Consider the following 9,577-nt stretch of genomic DNA (forward strand, 5'->3'; position numbering starts at 1 on the left):
ATTCTATGATTTGGGCACATGGTCAGTGGGCATGGTGGGGATGTGGTGTGGTTGGACTTGGGGATCTTAGAGGTCTTCTCCAGCCTTAACGACTTTGTGGTTTTACTTAGGAACATCACTTGTGAGGATGGGTTGCGGTGAAACTTGGGGGTCTTATAGGTCTTGTCCAACCCTAATGATTTTATGATTCTATGAGCCAGGTTGGAGCTAGGTTGAACCCAGCTGTGCCAGTCTGCATCCAGCAGTTTGAAGCAAGCCTGGGGCCGGCCTGGAGGCAGCTTGCATCAAGGCCAGACCCAGCTGCACCTGGCTACACCAGGCTGTCTCAGCACCGGAGCCTCTCCAGTTTTCCTGAGTCACTCTCTTGAATAAAAGCCCCAAATTTTCTGCTGATGCAGTGCCTCAGGTATCTAAATGCTTTATTGAATGTCTGCCCAAGTGTGTGTAAGTGCTTTCAGGTTAGACAGCTGCTGAACTGGGTTTCCTGGGACAATTATTTTGAACTAAGTACTAAAATCCCGCTTGAGTCCTTTTTAAGTGCTTGAGTTGTTTTATTTTAAAAAGCTGGTGCTGCATCCTTATACCTGTGGCCAGAGCAGTCCCAGACATATATTTCTTCTAATTACATTTGCAAAAACACTTGCTGGATTCCACTGCACTCAGTGTTATCTTCCCATGCATGGAACTGCCCCGGGACGCTGCTCCGACCTCCCCGAGGACAAACAACTCTATTGGGGAAAATACTAATGAAAGGGCTAAAGCTGGGAAGAGTAGAGGAGCGATTAGTGGTGTTCATGCAGCTGAGCTTCCTGCAGATTACTTGTATTTAGACCTAATCCCCCGCATTGAAAAAAAAATCCCAAATCTCTTCATTTTTTTAATGGAGTGATTATCACAGGCTCCAGAATGATTGTGTAAAAATTAATCCCAGTGGATGATGTCGGGCTTGGAGCTGTGCTGCGGCACTGGTAAACAAACCTGTTCCCTTGGGCTCATGGCCCAGGCACAGCACCAGTCCAAGAGGGTTCTGCTGTGATGGATCCATGGCTGTCCCAAAGGGGCCATGAATATTGCATGCTGCAGGGATGCCTTGCTCTGCTCTGACAGCAGCCTCCAGGACATGCAAGCAGGGAAAGGATGGTTTGGGGTCAGCCCTTCTGTGCCCAGCTGCAAGGCTGCTTATGGGGCAGCAGGACCAGAGAGAGTGCGGTGCCACGTGGTCACCGTTCCCTTCCCATGTACACCTGTGTGGCTCCACTGATTTCATTATGACCTGCCAGGCAGAGATGAGAGTGGAACTCGGCCCCTTAATTGAGATGGAACAATGGGAAATGATTAACCCTGTACAAAAACACAGTGCTGCAAAAGGAGCAGCGCGTCGTTCGGGGATCAGGGCCTCTCTGCAGTGCTGACGCACCAAGGGACACCCAGCGGGGGGGACAGATGTGCTGCCTCCCCCTGCCAATTTCATTAATTAAAGTTCTAATTGTGCTAAGAGAGCTCTGACCTTCTAGGAGGACCCTTGCCCTTCTTTGAGAAGAAAATTGGATTATTCCTACCACTGCTGATTGTTGGTGCCTTCTTCACTGCTAAAATATTCTCTCTTTTTCCCAACAAAATGACTTCAAAAGGCCAAATGTGGGACCTCCTACCATAATAAGGAATACACCTATTTATTTACACAGGCATAGGGAATAGTCATTCAATAGGCAGTTTCTAGAGAGGGCTATAAATGTATGCAGCAGAGGTTCCTCTTGTCTCTGATGATGTTTTAAGGATTTGAGATGGTTTAAATGCTCCAATGGCTTCTTCTTTTTAAGACAAAGACCTTGTGGGAACTGGGATTGTTCAGTATGGAGAAGAGGAAGCTCAGGGGAGATCTCATTGCTCCTTACAGATCCTGAAAGTCATGAGTGAGGGAGGAATCAGCCTCTGCTCCCAGGTAACAGCAGTCGGATGAGAGGTGATGGCATCACATTGTGCCAGGGGAGGGTCAGGATGGATATGAGGAACAGTTTATTCTCCAAAGATGGCACAGGCTGCCCAGGGAGTGGGAGAGTCCCCGTACCTGAAGGTGTCCCAGAGCCATGAAGATGTGGCATGTGGGAACATGGTCAGTGGGCATGGAGGTTTGGGGCTGGGATTGGGGATCTTGGAGGTCTTTTCCAACCTTAATTATTCTGTGATTCTAGCTTTCATGGTTCTTTAATTGTAAGCTGTAGGAGCAAAACTCCTACATTACCACTGCTGGCTCACGTGGCCTGGGATCTAACACACTACAGTGGAACTTGTTTATCCCATTGTCTCCAATATGTTACACTCAAAGGCAGCTCTGTAATTGTTGTGGGAGGGAAAGATCCTGGTGAAAAAATCAATTAACACTCATTTCCTGTATCACTGTCACAGAACTGCTAAGAGCCATCCCCTCGTTTAATTGCTGGTGGGTAGAAAAGGAGAGGCAGAGGCTGCAGAGCCATGGTGCTGGCTGGGCCTGTGCCCTGAGCTGCTGGGATGCAGGTGCTGCACTGAGCTGCAGGGATATAGATGGTGTCCAGAGCTGCAGGTATTACCCCAAGCCAAAGGGATGCAGGTTCTGCCCTGAGCTGAAGGGATGCAGATGGTGCCCGGAGCAACAAGCATGCAGATATTACCCCAAGCTGAAGGGATGCAAATGGTGCCCCGAACTGCAGGGATGCAGGTATTGCCCCAGGCTGCAGGGATGCAGATTGCCCCACAGTCCATGTCAGGCTGTGTGCAGACTGTGTCCTGTTGCAGGGTGACTCTTGGCAGCACTGCAGAACCAGGTGTTTGGCAACGTGTAGTCATGTTAAAAAGAAGCTAGGAGTCATCGGTGATAACATGTTAAATAACACGGTTACGAAATTTCTTCTGAGAAAACAATTTATCTTGGAGCTTTCCTGTGCCAAGCCCTCCTGCTGGCAACTGCCTGCTGCCTCGAGCGCCCGTTGACCACAACTGGGACAGAGACCGTGGGGGGAAAGGCAGCAGCAGCACTGCCATGGGCAACCTTGGGGCTGTCCCACATCTTTCTGTTGGTGTCTATGAACAACAGACAAACTTCAACAGATTGAAGTCTGTGCAATTAAGGAATTACCTATTATCATCCACAGCTTTTAACAAGTGGTTGGCGGTAGTTTTACAGCACAGGGAAGTGCAAAGGTGGAAGAAAGTGGGTGCTTCAGGGTTTTGTGGCAATGAGTCACTGCCCGCCCCATGGGCAAGGGAACTTTGGATCCTCATGGCCCCATAGGCAGCCCCCAACCCCCAGCACAGGGTCTCCAGGCAGATGCCCCATGCCCATCACGTGGTCTCTCCTTCTTAAATACTAAATCAAGGGATTATTCCTTAAATGACTCTAATTTTATTTTCTGGTCCTGGCTAATGAGCTATTTGTGTAATGAATCATAAATTACTTACAGCAAAATCTTTCTTTTACTTAGAATGGGTAAAAAATATGTGGCTGTGGCCACAGCCCCTGCCCGTGCCTGCAGCGGTGGATTGCTCCAGCTGAACCCTCCGATATGCACAGCCCTAATTTTGCAGATGAACAGCTTCTATTTCATTAAACGAGCTCTGAGCAGAATGTTTGTCTTAGTTATATCCAGAAAATTAATTCATAGAACTTAATCCGTTTAGCATCTGATTAATGGGATTTTTAATCACCCATAATAATGATAATAAAGGGCTTAAAGCAATAACAGAGGAAAAGGTGTGTATTCGTCTTGGCTGCTGCCATTGTCCTGACCGTTGTCGGTGCCACGCCATAACTCACAGCATTTGGCATTGTTTCGTTCAGATCTATTGAGCAGGAGGAGAAACAGCCCTCATTTGAATCTGATTCGCTTAACCATTTTTGTAATGTTACCTCTGAGCAGGAGGGGCCGCTGGGAAGCAGGCAGCGCAGCCTCCTTGAGCTGAGATACAACCATGCGTCGCTCCTGCGACACAAACACCATTAAGCCCATGTCTCTGATAATTAAATGCCTGCTGCGTGACACCTAAAGTCATATTTGTTGTCAGATGTGGCACAGGGTACTGCTGTGATGCATTCAGTGTGAGAGCGGCAGAGGTGCTTACCTCTGGAATGTGACTCCGGTGGATATTTGACTTTCATTTTGTTAACAGGCTAAAAAAATGTCTACTATGCAAAATGCCAAAGCCATCAATGCCCGCATTGTTAAGGGTACAATTGTTCAGGGCAGGGAAAATCAGCACCATGCACTGCAGGGGCTAGGCTGGAGCACTGCCCCGTGTGCCTGCAGATGTCCCTGAGGTGTCCCCGTGGCCATATGTGGAGCTCTGAGTGCACAGCATCCCTCTGCTGAAATTGGAACGGAGCGAATCGATGCAATACTCTTTTCGGGGTGAAGGGAAATTGCAGGCTGAAGATGACTTGAAAGAATGAGATGGATGGGAGTAACCGAAGCTCATCCTCTGCAGGGGGAGAAAAATGCAGCAGAAAGGATGGTGGCAGCAATCCACCCTCGGTCGGTGCTTTGTATGGAGAGCCAGAACAGAAGCACAGAGTGGGAGCTCTGCTCGTGGAGGTGGCTCTGCGGTGTACACAGTTTGTGGCAGCAAGTAGGCGCAATGGAGAGAAAAATTGGTGCACATGGAGCTGTCACAGGCAGTGGGACACGGGGTCTGGATTTGGAGAGGAGTTGTGTGACATCCAGCACCCAGTGCCTGGTGCCCTGTGCCCTGTGCCGTGTGCTGTGCACCAGGAGATCCCCCCCATGGGCTCTTTACCCATTCCCAGCACAGCAGCTTTCAGGCTGATTGCCTTTCCTCATGGTGTCTCTCTGTAAATGAGGCTGTTCACAGATGACAGATAGTGCTGCTCCCCCGAGCATCCATCCTCAGTGAGGCAGTGCCACAAACCATGGGGCTGCTTTGCTTCTCACGAGCCCCAGGTTCAGCTCTTGGGGTGACATGTGCTGTTTGGGGACAGTTCTTCCTCAGTTGACCTTATCTCCACAGCTGGCACCTCCATGGCTGTGAGGACATTGAGCTATAGGGGCTGTGGGGACACTGTGGGGAGCGGTGGAGCTTTATGGGTACTGTGGGGCTATGGGCGCATGGGGCCCGCAGTGCAGCCCCACACTGCCTACTCCATAGAGGTGGGTGCTGGCATGAGGATGCTCTGGTGCAGGGCATTTGGCAGCACGGACAGGAGAGGACCAGAGGCCCAAATCCACAGGCAAAGTTAATTGCTGTAATTTACCTGCAGTTGATAATGCTTTGCTGATTGACGCCCATGAACATGCTGCCAGGCGCCTTTAGGCAAAGGCTCCTCACTGTGTCTCACGTCCCCTGTAGGCAGAGCTGAGCCCGGTGACTGAGAGCAGTGGGCATCCTCCAACAAAAGCCAAATGTTTTGGGAGCAGTTGGTGTTTCGGAAGAGCTGCGGGTCTCAGCCTCTCCGAGGGCGTGCTCACATTGCCTCCAAGCCAGAGCACGGCCACTGTTCATTACCCTGCTCCCAGATGAACAGTAAGTCTCTGGAACAGTACTTACAGCCTGTAATAATATTACTGCTCGGCCTGCTACATGGTCCCTCCGTCATTTTTTCAATTAAAAAAGGACCGATGCTCTATTAACCTTTTGGCTGCTACTCCATTCTTCATACAGCCGCCGGACTGAGATTGCAAGCCATGTATTAAAAAAGGCATATATTACTGTAAACCGTCTGCAAGTTTTCTGTCATTGGAAAGATGAAGTATCATTTTTTTCATTGAAAAATATGAGACAGTTTATCAAATGGCTGACCTCTGAACCGGCGGCGAATCCCTTTGTTACCTCCAAGCACACGGCAACGTGCACAGCACACCGCTGCCACTCTGCCCCAGTGCCAGCCCCGCCGGGCTGTGACGCATGCGGGTTTTCATGGCTCTTCCCCTTGATTTGTTGCGTTTCTCTTTTCTCAAGGCATCTGGTTGTAAGTACAGAGAGCTGCCCGACAGCCCCTTGTATGTAACAGCCTCAAACAAGGCGCCTGCGGATATATCATCATCCACTTAGATTGGTGCAATGCACATATGCTGTCCCAGAGAGCCTGCTTGGTGTCCTGTTGGGACAGCAATGTCCCATAGAGTCTCATTGGTGTCCTGCTGGGACAGCACTGTCCCATAGAGCCTGGTTCACAGCACGGAGATCACTGCCTGCTGCTCTGCTTAGCGATTTATAAACATTTTACACACTTAACCATCAGGTTCTGCTCAGCTGTTTTATACTTCCCACAGCACCTGTGGTACACAAATTAACTGTAAAACTTTAGAGCCTTCTTCCTCTATTGACATAGGGAATGTAAATCAGTGTGGACCCCTGATTTGTGCCTTCTCTTTCTGCTGATGCCATGATACCTGGCTTTTCATGCCGTGTTTTATCACCTGCCTTCCTTGTTGCCGTAAATTCGTGCTGGTTTCCTCTACACCAACCTGCACTGGGAAGCAATATACCGATTTTAAGCAGCTGTACTTGGCCCTATGATGTTTTCTCCTGTAATAACACGTGCTTAATTTTTGAATGCATGCATTTGCACATGTGCCACAACCCACACCAGGACCACGGGGGCTGTCAGGTTGGCCAGGCACTTTCCTTCTTTCCAGTCATAACCAGGGTCTTCTTTCACTGCACTGGCCAAGGCGGCCCTACGTGGAAGGTGAGGAGGTGCCAGCAATCAGTGCGCAGCAAACTGTACAGTGGTTTGAGCTGTGGAGCCAGAGCAGCATTCAAGCTGTGCCCTGCTGGCTTCCAGCACATCCACAGGCGAGCACAGGGTGGGGCTCAGCACAAACCCACTGACATCCATCAGCCGACTCTTCTGGCAACTGCTGCAAACTGGATCAGCTGCAATTGACCTGGGGAACTCGCTGGATGTGTTCAGAGAATATTGCAGGGGATAAAGCATAATATATTGCAGCTCTGTTCTCTAAACTCAGCCAGGCAGTGATCAGGAGGAGTGCAGAGATGGCCACGGCCACAGCATAGCTCGGTGTGGGGCAGGAGAAGGCTCCTGTGGGGCAGTGGGTGGCTCTGGGAGAACTGTTTGGCTCTGCTATTCACCCAATTGCAAAGCAACATGCTCGGTGATGCCGGGCTCCCTCTAACCAGAGCCTTCTCTGAAGCACATGGGAAAGACCAGGGCGTGCTGGTTCGATTTTTAGGATCCACAAATAATGGTGTGCAATACATTGTTTGCTAGAAATTACCCGAAGCTGAGCTCTTCTGAGATCATTCTGCTGCACAGAGAAGAGACCCTGTTGCAATCAATAGGTTCACCATGGTCTCTGACTGTCCACTGGCTATTTTACCGGGTTTATTTTGCTTGAGGTCCCAGCTGCATCAATATAAGCATTCAAACAGTTCCTGGGTTTAATCATTGTAGCAGTGATCAACGTGCATGCTTTCTTTCTTTCTTTCTTTCTTTCTTTTTTCAGAGGTAGCACCGGTCTTCAGTCTAGAGAGGAGGAGAGGGATGAGATGTCTGCTGCAACGTTTTGCTCCAGTTCATGCCCACTGCTGGCAGATACTGCCCACTGCATTGCAGCCCTGTCATGGAGAAAACAGAAATGATGGACAAATACTCATGCAGCTTAGCTTTGGGTCTGGGCAGCCCCTATGTTTGTGTGAGAACATATGAAATGACTCAGAGAAAATGAGAGTAAAAGCAGTCAATCTTATGCCCCGTAAATTGGGAGATAACTCAATATGAATACTGCTATTGAACTTTCATCCTGCCGTGCCATGTCAAAGTCCACGGATTGTTCATTAGGATAACACTTTGAATTTCACTCATTATCCCCCGGTGCTGGGTCTGTCTGGAAGGTCTGCTCCAGAAGGCAGTCAGTCCTGTGGGACACTGCCAAGGAAACAGCAGAGCCATCAACACAGGACACATCCCCACGGCTGGGGGCCCTCGTGTGTCGTACATCTGGCAGGGTACAGACATCACATTATTTCACCAGTTTTCCTGCAGAAGTTTTCATGTTCTGCAATCAGGATTCAGCAATGCATTCTCTCTTGACAAGCTCCACACATCAGGCTCTTTTAGCCTGGTTCTGCGCAGTGTATTTTTGGCTTGCAAGTAATTTTTATGACTATTTTCTGTTCCTTCCCCAGTTTCTCAGCATCCTTTTGAGCTGTAAGTACCACAACAGCCTGTAGCATTGCAATATCTGTCTACAAGTGCCACATACTGAGCTAGGAGCAGCTCACCTCCTTCTCACCCACAGCTTTCACATTTAGACAGGGCTTCCATTAGCCCATTTTCCCACAGTAGCATTTTGGGTATCATGTTCCATTATGTATTGGAGGATAAACACCTGAGAGCCAAACAGCACCTCAGCAGCACCGTCCTGCTCAGCATCGTGGCACCCAGCAGGCTGGAAGCAGCCCCAAAGCCCAGCCCCACTGTAAGCCCTGCTGAGCTCCGACTCATCCTTGAGGTGATCCCATCCCAGCAGCCATGAGCTGATTTTTAGTGGATGCTGTCCTCCATTCCTTCTTGTCCTGATGCTGCCCTGCGCTGATGTTTCAGCAGAGGTTACGTGGGCTGAGCACAACGTCTGTGAAAGGCCCGAGCCCTGAGTGCCTGACCATTGTGCCCAAAGGAAACTGCTTTTGCTTTTTCTCCTATGCAGGGAGATGCTGTAGCCAATATCCCCAGCAAAAATGTTTGTACACGTATCTGAGATTGCACCACCCCAAGTGCAGCGCCTTGCACTTGGCTTTGTTGAATCTTATTGGGTTTATGGGCGCTCACTTCTCAAGTGCGTCCTGGTCCCTCTAGATGGCATCCCTTCCTTGTGCTGTGTCACCCGCACCCCACAGCTTAGGGTGCAAACTGCTGAGGGTGCGCTCGCTCGCACTGCCTGCATCGTAGATGAAGCTGTTGAAGAGCACCGATCCCAAGAAGGACCTCTAGCGGACACCACTGGTGGCCGCCTGAGCACAGAGCCATTGACAGCAACCCGCCTGGCCACGACCTTCCAACCAATCTTTTTTCCACCGAATATTCCACTCCTTAAATCCGTATTTCTCCAACTTAGAGACAAGGATGTGGTATGGGATCAAGTCATAGGCCTTGCACGTGTCCAGGTAGATAATAGATGACATCAGTTGCCTTTCCTTTGTCCACTGGTGCTGTTACTCCATTGTGGAGGGCCACCAGATGGGTCAGACAAGATCTGCCCGTGGTGAAAGGGTAGGTGCTTGTGAGGATGAAAGCTGGGGGAACTGGAAGGCTCTGTTAGCAGCCCCTGCCTGTCCCATTGCACTCCTCAAGCTGAGTCCTTTCCTAGCGCCAGCTCTTGAGCTCCCATTGCAAACCTTGCAACCATCCCATTTCCCTCAGCCTCAAAGCCACCCGGCGCAGGTCCTCATCACCTCCTCTCTCCAAGGGATTGTTGGTATCAGTGGAACCCACCACATTACCCATAAACCTCCCTGAGTCCTCAGCAGTTCCCCTAATAGGATAGAGCCCACCTTTTGCAGTCTGGCCCTGCACCTTTTGCACAGCAGCCGCAAGGATGGGGATGGGGACAGGGGTGGGCTG

Source organism: Lagopus leucura, unplaced genomic scaffold, assembly GCF_019238085.1.
Source record: "Lagopus leucura isolate 7727_CA_CO unplaced genomic scaffold, USGS_WTPT01 27-3_obj-0_obj, whole genome shotgun sequence".
Lineage (NCBI taxonomy): Eukaryota > Metazoa > Chordata > Aves > Galliformes > Phasianidae > Lagopus > Lagopus leucura.